The sequence below is a fragment of the Orycteropus afer genome, unplaced genomic scaffold, assembly GCF_000298275.1.
Source record: "Orycteropus afer afer isolate SDZICR_OR568_19922 unplaced genomic scaffold, OryAfe1.0 scaffold00014, whole genome shotgun sequence".
NCBI lineage: Eukaryota > Metazoa > Chordata > Mammalia > Tubulidentata > Orycteropodidae > Orycteropus > Orycteropus afer.
In genome coordinates, this window is record NW_006921601.1 from 5,923,353 (window position 1) to 5,933,910 (window position 10,558).

Sequence of the window (10,558 nt, forward strand, 5' to 3'; positions counted from 1 at the left end):
GGAGCCGGGGGGAGTTTCTTTACATCCCCCAACATCTTAGATCACTGCCCTAAATCCCTTAGCAACAACCAATCACCTGTACCCCCTCGCCCTGGTGCTGCCCCTCCCCATATTGTTCCATAAATTGGAGAAAGAAACGGGGTATGGGGTCTTTTGCTTAAGGCACTGACCTGGTAAGGGCAAAGACCCTAACTTAAGTTAACTAATAAACTGTCCTATTGCATTTGCATTGGCGTGGGTTGGTGTACTTTTCTCTTCCGAAATTCTCCTTTACAGCCTGGGTACAACATTTGGAAGTTATTTCCTCTTGGGAACATAATTGACTGTCTTGTGAAAATGTTACTCCGATATGATAAATTATGTTAAAAAAAAGAAAACCCTAACTCACTGCCGTTGAGTCAGATCCGACTCCTAACAACCCTTCCTTGGGTTTCCAAGGCAGTACCACTATGGAAGTAGATTGCCCAGTCTTCCTTAGGAGGAGGGGCTGGTGGGTTTGAACCACCAACTTTCTGGTTAGCAGTCAAATGCCTTAGGCATTATGCTCTGGTAGCTCCTAGAAATTGCGTTTTTTAAAAAAATTATATAGTAAATAAAAATCACTTTCTATTATTTGCTTAATTTGAGTTTTGATTTAGCACTTGGCAATATGTATAGAAAATTCTAATTGTTCTTACCTAGTAATTTTGTTTTTAGGGAAATATTCCAAAGGAGTAAACATACACAGGGAGTTGTTCCTAACAGCATTATTTATTAATAAAATAATGAAAACTTGACAGCAACCAAAAAGTCCAACAGTTAGGAAAAATGGTTAAGTAAATTGTGGGAGATCCATTCGATAGAATTGTTTTATGTATACATCCTTTGCCTATTTCCATTAAGGCCTGCAGTGACTACTGTTAAGAGGTAGCTTCTCAGTCTACAGCTTCTTTGTTATTTTCTTCATAGCCATTATTAAAAGCAATAGTTAGTTGGATTATTTATTTACTTGTTTGTTGTCTCCATCTCTAGAACATAAGCATTAATAAGGCCCAGAGATGTTGTCTTTTTGTTCACCATTGTATCCCTAGTAGCTGACACAGTGTCAACATTTAAGTGAGCATTCAATAAATTTGTTGAATAAATTTTGAAGAAACAAAATTAGCATAATCTTTGTGCAGAAATAAATTCCAAGAGGTACCTAACAAGCAAAAATATATTAGAAGAAATGCATAACCAGGTAAATTTATATCCATAAGGTAGGCATATCTATCGCATGATAGAATTTTGCAAGACCATCAACTTATTCATTGCAAATACCTTTTTTCAACAACACTAACAATGGCTATACACATGGACTTTGCCAGATGGAGTACACAGGAATCAGATAGACTACATCTGTGGCAAGAGGTGGTGGAGAAGCTCAATATCTTCAGCCGAAGCAAGGCCAGGAGCTGACTGTGGAATAGACCATCAATTGCTTATATGGAAGTTCAAGTTGAAGCTGAAGACAATTAAAAGAAGTCCACAAGAGCCAAAATATGACCTTGAATATGTTGTTGTTGTTATGTGCCGTCGAGTCTGCCCCGACTCATAGCGACCCCTCCTTGGGTTTCTGAGGCAGTATCACTATGGAAGTAGGATTGCCCAACCTTCCTTCCAAGGAGTGGCTGGTGGGTTTGAACCACCAGCCATCTGGTTAGCAGGCAAGTGTCTTAGCTACTATGCTACCAGAGCTCCTTGAATATATCCCTCCTGAATTTAGAGTCCATGTAAAGAATAGATATGATATACTGAACACCATTGACTGAAAACCAGAGGAAATGTGAGATGACATCAACAACATCATCTATGAAGAAAGCAAAAGGTTATTTAAAAGACAGGAAAAGAAGAACAGACCAAAATGAATGTCAGAAGAGACTCTGAAACTTGGTTTTGAATGGTGAGTAGCTAAAACAAATGGAAGAAGTGACAAGATAAAAGAGCTGAACAGAAGATTTCAAAGAGGAGCTCAAGAAGACAAAGTCAATTATTATAATGAAATGTGCAAAGGCCTGGAGTTAGAAAACCAAAAGGGAAGAACATGCTCAGCATTTCTCAAGCTGAAAGAACTAGAGAAAAAATTTAAGCCTCGAGATGCAATATTGAAATGTTCTATAGGCAAGATATTGAATGATACAGGGAACATCAAAAGAAGATGGAAGGAATACACAGAGTTACTGTACCAGAAAGAATTGGTCGATGTTCATACATTTCAGGAAGTGCCATAAAATCAAGAACCAATGGTATTGAAGGAAGAAGTTGAAGCTGCACTGAAAGAGGTGGCAAAAAACAAGGCTCCAGGAATTGATGAAATACCCATTGAGATGTTTCAACAAACAGATGTCATACTGGAGACACTCGGCTATGCCAAAAAATTTGGAAAACAGCTACCTGGCCAACTGACTGGAAGAGATCCATATTTGTACCCATTCCAAAGAAAATGGATCCCACAGAATGTGGAGTTTATCAGACTATCATTAATATCACATGCAAGTAAAATCTTACTGAAGATAATTCAAAAAGGGTTGCTGCAGTATATTGACAGAGAACTTCCAGAAATGCAAGCTGGATTCAGAAGAGGATGTGGAATAAAGGGTATCATTGCTGATGTCAGATGGATCTTGGCTGAAAGCGAGGAATACCAGAAAGATGTTTACTTATGTTTTATTGACTATGCAAAAACATTTGACTGTGTGGATCATAACAAATTATGGATACCATTGAGAAGAATGGGAATTCCAGAATACTTAATCATACGCATGAGGAACCGGTATGTAGATCAGGAGGCTGTCGTTCCAACAGAAGAAGGGGATACTGCATGGTTTAAAATTGAGAGAGTGTGTCAGGGTTATATCTTTTCACCTTACTTATTCAATCTGTATGCTGAGCAAATAATCTGAGAAGCTGGATTATATGAAGAAGAATGTGGCATTAGGATCAGAGGAAGTGTCATTAACAACCTGCAATATGCAGACACCACAATTTTGCTTGCTGAAAGTGAGGATGACTTGAAGCACTTACTGATGAAAATTAAAGACTATAGTCTATAGTATGGATTACACTTCACTATAAAGAAAACAGAAATCCTCACAAGTGGACGAAGCAGCATCATGATAAATGGAGAAAAGATTGACGTTGTCAAAGACTTCGTATTACTTGGTTCTGCAATCCACACCAATGGAAGCAGCAGTCAAGACATCAGACGACATATTACATTCAGCAAATCTGCTACAAAAGACCTCTTTCAAGTGATGAAGAGCAAAGATGTCTCTTTGAAGGCTGAGGTGTGCCTAAGCCAAGCCATGGTATTTTCAGTCATCTCATACGCATGTGAGAGCTGGACAATGAATAAGGAAGACCAAAGAAGAGTTGACTGATGCTTTTGAGTTGTGGTATTCGTGAAAACTACTGAAAGTACCATGGATTGCCAAAAGAACTAACAAATCTGCCCTGAAAGAAGTGCAGCTGGAATGCTCCTTGGAAGCAAGAATGGATAGACTTTGTCTTACCTACTTTGGTCATGTTGTCAGAAGGGACCATTCCTTGGGGAAGGACATCATGCTTGGTAAAGGGGAGGGTCAATGAAAAAGGGGAAGGCCCTCAACAAGATGGACTGACACAGTGGCTGCAACGATGGGCTCAGGTATAGCAAGGATCGTGAGGCTGGCACAGTACCAGGCAGTGTTTTGTTCTGTTGTATGTAAGGTCACTATGAGCCGGAGATGACTCAACAGCCCCTAATAACAACAACAGGGTAGAGAAGGTTCTCTTTAGCAAGATGCAAAACCGCTTAGAAAACTAAGAAAAGAACAACTCAACAGAAGATACTTAACTAGCTAATAAATTAAGAAATGAATATAATTAATAGTTAAATGTAAATTAATGCAAAACTCAAATATTTTTCACCTATTCTATTGCAAGAAATAAAAAAGCTGATGATATCCAGTATATATAATAGTGTGCAGTAAAGGGCACTTTGTCATATATTCTTTCTAGGAGAAATAAGTGTAAACTTTCAGCTAAACTGGCTGTAGGTTTTAGTACTTAAGAACTGACTTCTGGATCAAATTGTGACTGCTGCTTCTCATCTGTGAAAACTTCTGCTAATTACTAAACTTTTTGTGCCTTATTCTCTCTCTACAAAATAGGAATAATAGGAGAACCTACTTCATAGGTTTGTTGTGAGGATTAAAATAATTAATATACAGAAGAGACTTATTAACAGTGTTCCTAACAGCACTGTGTACTAAAAAATAATGAAAACATGAAAGCAATCTGTGGTGGTTATGTTTTTTTACAAAAAGTTTTGTTTTCGTGTACACATATAAATATTTAAATTCATAGAAAAAGTGACCAATATACTCATCAAACTGATAACTGTGGTTAGCTCAAGAGAGGTGAATGAGATAGAATGCAGGATGATGGGAGGATTTACTTTTTATCTTTGCGTATTTATTCAGTAATTATACATGCTTAGTGGGATAATTAGAAGCTCTGGTAGCATAGTGCCTAAGGCACTTGACTGCTAACCAGAAGGCTGGCGGTTCAAACCAGCCACTCCTCGGAAGGAAGATGGGGCAATCTACTTCCATAGTGATACTGCCTCAGAAACCCAAGGAGACATAACAACAACAACAACAACATAGGTGGCCCAAAAGATTAAGTGCCACTACTGGGTTAGTAGTTTGATCCCACCCAGAAGCACCTTGGAAGACAGGCTTGGCAATCTCTTCTGAAAATCACAGCCTTGAAAACCTTGTGGAGAAGTTCTGTTCTGCACACATGGGTTCATCATGAGTCAGATGACAACTAACAACATTGGTGTAATTTTTTTTTAAGTCAGTAATACAAAAAATAATCAAAACTAAAACCTATCTATAGAAATAATATTGGGGTTGAGACTTTGGAGAATTTAAATTGTTATTTACTTTGTACTTTTTGAAATTTTCCAAGTTTACCAGAACAACATTGTTGCCAGACTGAGTCTTTATTTTACAATGAAAAATAGTCTACTAAAAAAAAAAAAAAAAAAAACTAGATAAATAGAACTTTATATAAAATGTATTTAAGTGTCTATAATGCCTCTTTATGTGGGGTGGGGATTTATTCACTGATTCATTCAATCAATCAACATATACTGGATAAGAAATATTGGTGATACAATGTAGGAAAATACAGAACCCTGACCTCAAATCTTCAGTCTAGTAGGAGAGTCTAATGCAATGTAGTATGGTAGCAGTGATTGAAAAGTACACAGATTGCAATAGCAAAAGAGATCTGAATTAGAATAGAGGTACAATTGAAGCATGACTATCATTATCATATCACAGATACCTTTTTTAAAAAAAAAGACCAGCCTTACTGGTCTGATGAAGACTGGTAGAACCTCTGAGACCATTGCCCTTAGACACCCTTCAAGCTGAACCTAACCCCCATGACTCCACTGGCAGCCAAATGATATGCAGACCTGTGGTGGTTATGTTTGTGTGTCAGCTTGGCTAGGCCTGGTTGAGTGGTTGGGCAGCTGGATGTAGTATTCCCCATGACGAGACTGGTAATCAACTCCATGGTGGAATCTACTGTGAGCAGCTGAGTAGCTGCCTTTGAGTATGTGGTCTGCTTCCTGTATATAAACAGAAGCTTTGAGAATGGTCTCTAGCCGAGACATGCTTGGACCACGCATATAGCTGTGTTGTTGCTCAGCAGCCTGCCATGCTCTGCTGACCTTGGGACTTACAATGGACTTAAGCTAATGGCCTGCCGTGTGGTTTGGTAACATCGGGACTGTGCCTTTTGACTTGTCAACTTGGGGCTTCTCAGCCTCAGCAGCTGTTTGAGTGAAGAAATGCCTGTGGCTCCAGTGGGCAGGGAGCAGGAGGCAGAGCTGGACCCTAAGGTTGAGGGGCTTTCACCCAGGCCCTAGAGCCTGCCACTTTGAACTTGGACTTAAAGCCTCTAAATTGTAAGAATAAACTCCTGTTTGTTAAGGCCATCCCATTTGTGGTATATTTCTTGTCAGAACAGCACTAGGTAACCAGAACAAGACCTATATGGTGAATGGTAATATCAAGAGGGTATACACTCATTACAACAATCAAGCATATGAGATCAAGAGAGCAGTATTTGCCCAGGGCTAGAGCTAGGAAGGTGGGAACGGATGGGAAGGAAGAATGAAGAAAAGGGGTGGCCCAGGGAAGTAGTGGGAAGAATGCTGTTACAATGTGGAGATTGCAGTAAATGTCACAAAACAGAATGTGCATGGATTGTTGAGTGAGAAACCCATTTGCTCTATAAACTTTCACCCAGTCACAATTTTTTAAAAAAAAGAGAGAGATTGACTCAAGGTACACTCTATAAGAATCCTGCCTTGTTAATGTAACAAAGACAACCCATTCCTAAATGGGATTCTAACCACAGGCACAGAGGTTAGGAATTGCAACACATTTTTGGGGAACACAATTCAATCCACAACATTCTGCCCTTTGCCCCTTCCCCCAAATTCATATCCTTTTCCATGCAAAACACGTTTACCTTCTCACAGACTCAAGTCTTCAATCAACTCCTAGTCCAAAATCTCATCTTCTGAATCATCTAAATCAAATATGAATGAGACTTTAGGGGCATTCCATCCTGGAGCAAAATTCTCTTTATCTGTAAACCTGTGAAATCCAGATTACAAGTTATCTGTTTCCAAAGTAAAAGAGGTGGAAAAGGCACAAGGTAGATTTTCATTACAAATGAGAGAAATTGGAGGGAAAGAAGGAGTAACAGGCACTGAGCAAGTCCAAAACCCAGCAGAACAATTTACATTATAACCACAGTCATAAAGGGTAGGATTTACAACACCTATTTTTGTTGTTCAATCCATGACAAGTAGATACTTTGAAAAAAGAGGTAATAGGTAGGGAAACAGGGAAATTTTTACTTCTGAACAGTGTATTGTATGTATGAATAATGCATACCAACAAAAACAAAATTGTGAGCAATAGAATTACAGAAATGAAAATAAAATATAATACTGTATAAAGTTTTTACAATAAGCTTATATTACCTCCATAATTAGAATAAAAGGATAAAGGCAAAAAAGGTTTTTAAAATATGTGTAATGTTCATGTACATATCCTATTTCTTGTTGTTGTTAGTTGCCGTCAAGTTGTCTCCGACTCATATCGACCCTATGCACAGCAGAACAAAACACTGCCCTGTCCTGTGCCAGCCTCACAATCCTAGCTATACCTGAGCCCATCATTGCAACCACTGTGCCAATCCATCTCATTGAGGGCCTTTCCCTCCTTTGTCAACCCTCCACTTTACCAGGCATGATATTATTCTCCAGGGAATGGTTGCTTCTGACAATGTGACCAAAGTAGATGAGACAAAGTCTGGCCATTTTTTCCAAGGATCATTCTGGCTGCACTTCTTCCAGGACAGATGTGTTAGTCCTTTTAGCAGACCAGGTACTCTTAGCATTCTTCTCCGACACCACAACTCAAAAGCATCAATCAACTCTTCTTCAGTCTTCCTTATTCATTGTCCAGCTTTCATATGCTTAAGAGGTAATTGAACATACCATGGCTTGGGTTAGGCACACCTTAGTCGTCAAGGAGACATCTTTGCTCTTCAGCACTTGAAAGAGGTCTTTTGCAGCAGATTTGCCCAATGCAATATGTCATCTGACGTCTTGACTGCTGCTTCCATTGGTATTGATTGTAGAACCAAGTCCTTGACAACGTCAGCCTCTTCTCCATTTATCGTGAAGCTGTTCATTGGACCAGTTGTGAGGATTTCTGTTTTCTTTATGTTGAGGTGTAATCCACACTGCAGACTTTAATCTTCATCAGTAAGTGCTTCAAGTCACCTCATTTCCAGCAAACAAAGTTGTGTCATCTGCATATCACAGGTTGTTAACGAGTCTTCCTCCATTCCTGATGCCACATTCTTCTTCATATAATACAGCTTCTTGGATTATTTGCTTAGCATACAAATTGAATAAGTATGGTGAAATGATACAACCTTGACACACTCCCTTCTTGCTTTTGAACCATGCAGTATCCCCTTGTTCTGTTCAAACAACAGCCTCCTGATCTATGTACAGGTTCCTCATGAGTACAATCAATTCCCATTCTTCTCAATGTTATCCATAATTTGTTATGATCCACGTAATTGAATGCTTTTGCATAGTCAATAAAACATAAGTAAACATCTTTCTGGTATTCTTTGCTTTCAGCTAAGATCCATGTGACATCACCAATGATATCCCTCATTCCATGTCCTCTTCTGATTCCAGTTTGCATTTCTGGAAGCTCTCTGTCAACATACTGCTCCAACCATTTTTGAATTATCTTCAGTAAGATTACACTTGCGTGTGATATTAATGATATTGTTCAATAATTTCCGCATTCTGTGGGATATCCTTTCTTTGGAATGGGTACAGATATAGATCTCTTCCGGTCAGTTGGCCATGTAGCTGTCTTCCAAATCTCTTGACATAGCTGAGTGAGTGCCTGCAGTGGGGCATAGTTTGGTGAAACATCTCAATGGGTATTCTGTCAATTCCTGGAGCCTTGTTCTTTGCCAGTTCCTTCAGTGAAGTTTCGATCATGCACCACTTCCTGAAATGGATGAACATCAACCATTTTATTTATTTATTTATTTTTTGTACAGTGCCTCTGTGTATTCCTCCTATCTTCTTTTGCTGTTTCCTATACCATTCAATATTTTGCCCATAGAATCTTTGAATGTTGCAACTAAAACTCACTGCTATTGAGTCAGAGCCGACCCATAGTGACCTCTCCTTGGGTTTCTGAGGCAGTGTCATTACAGAAGTAGATTGCCCAGCAGCCTTCCTTCTGAGGAGTGGCTGGTGGGTTTGAACCACCAGCCTTCTGGTTAGCAGTCAAATGCCTTAGGGACTATGCCACCAGAGCTCCTTTATTGCAACTAAAGGCTTGAATTTTTTTCTTCAGTTCTTTCAGCCTGAGAAATGCCAAGTGTGTTCTTCCCTTTTGGTTTTCTAACTCCAGGTCTTTGCACATTTCATTATTCTAACTGGCTTTATCTTCTTGAGCTGCTCTTTGAAATCCTCTGTTCAGCTCTTTTATCTTGTCATTTCTTCCATTTGCTTTAGCTACTCACTGCTCAAGGACAAGTTTCAGAGTCTTTTCTGACATCCATTTTGGTCTTTTCTTCCTTTCTTGTCATTTTAATGACCTCTTGCTTTCTCAAGGATGATGTTCTTGATGTCCTCCCACAATTCTTCTGGTTTTTGGTCATTGGTGATCAGTGCATCAAATCTATTCTTTAAATGGTCTCTAAATTCAGGGTGGATATTATCACAGTCATATTTAGGCTATTGTGGACTTGTTTTAATTGTCTTCAACTTCAACTTGAACGAGCTACATGTGAGCAGTAGATGGTCTGTTCCACAATCAGCTCCTGGGCTTGTTTTGTCTGAAGATATTGAACTTCTCTATCACCTCTTGCCGTAGATATAGTCAATCTGATTCCTGTGTACTCCATCTGGCAAAGTTCACATGTATAGCTGTCACTGATGTTGTTGAAAAAAGTATTTGCAATCAATAAGTCATTGGTCTTGCAAAATTCTATCATGAGCTCTCCAGTGTTATTTTTATCACCAAGTCAATATTTCCCAACTACCAGTAACTCTTCTTTCTTTCCAGCTTTTGCATCCCAGTTGCCAGTGATAATCAACACATCATGATTGCGTGTTTGGTCAATTTCAGACTACAGAGGTTGGTAAAAATCTTCAATCTCATTATCTTTGGCTTTGATGGTGGGTGCATAGATTTGAATAATAGTAGTATTAACTGGTCTTCCTTGTAGGTGTATGGATATTATCCTATCACTGATAGCATTGTACTTCAGGACACATCTTGAAACAGTCTTTGTAACGATGAATGCTACACCATTCCCCTTCAATTTGTCATTGCAGGCATAGTAGATCGTATGGTTGTTTGATTCAAAATGGCCATAACCAGCCGATTTCAGTTCACTTGTGCCTAGGATATTGTTATTTATGCATTCCATTTCATTGACAACTTCAAATTTTCCTAGATTCATACTTTGTACAGTCCATGTTCCAATTATTAATGGATGTATATATCTGTTTCTACTCATTTTGAATCATGTCACATCAGCCAATGGAGGTCCCAAAAGCTTTACTCTATCCATATCGTTAAGGTCATCTCTACTCTGAGGAGTCAGCTCTTCCCCAGTCAAATTTTGAGTGCCTTCCAACCTGATGGGCTCATCTTCCAGCACTATATCAGAAAATGTTTCAGGGCAATTCATAAAGTTGTCCAGTAATATATCAGACAGTGCTTCACTGCTATTCATAAGGTTTTCACTGGCCAGATTGTCTGAGAAGTGGATGGCCTCTTCCTTTTTCCAAGTCTGTCTTAACCCAGAAGCTCTTCTTCTGGGTAACCCTGCTGGCATTTTACAACACCAGTGGCATAGCCTCTAGCCTCACGGCAACATGTAAGCCACCACAGCATGACAAACTGACAGACAAGTT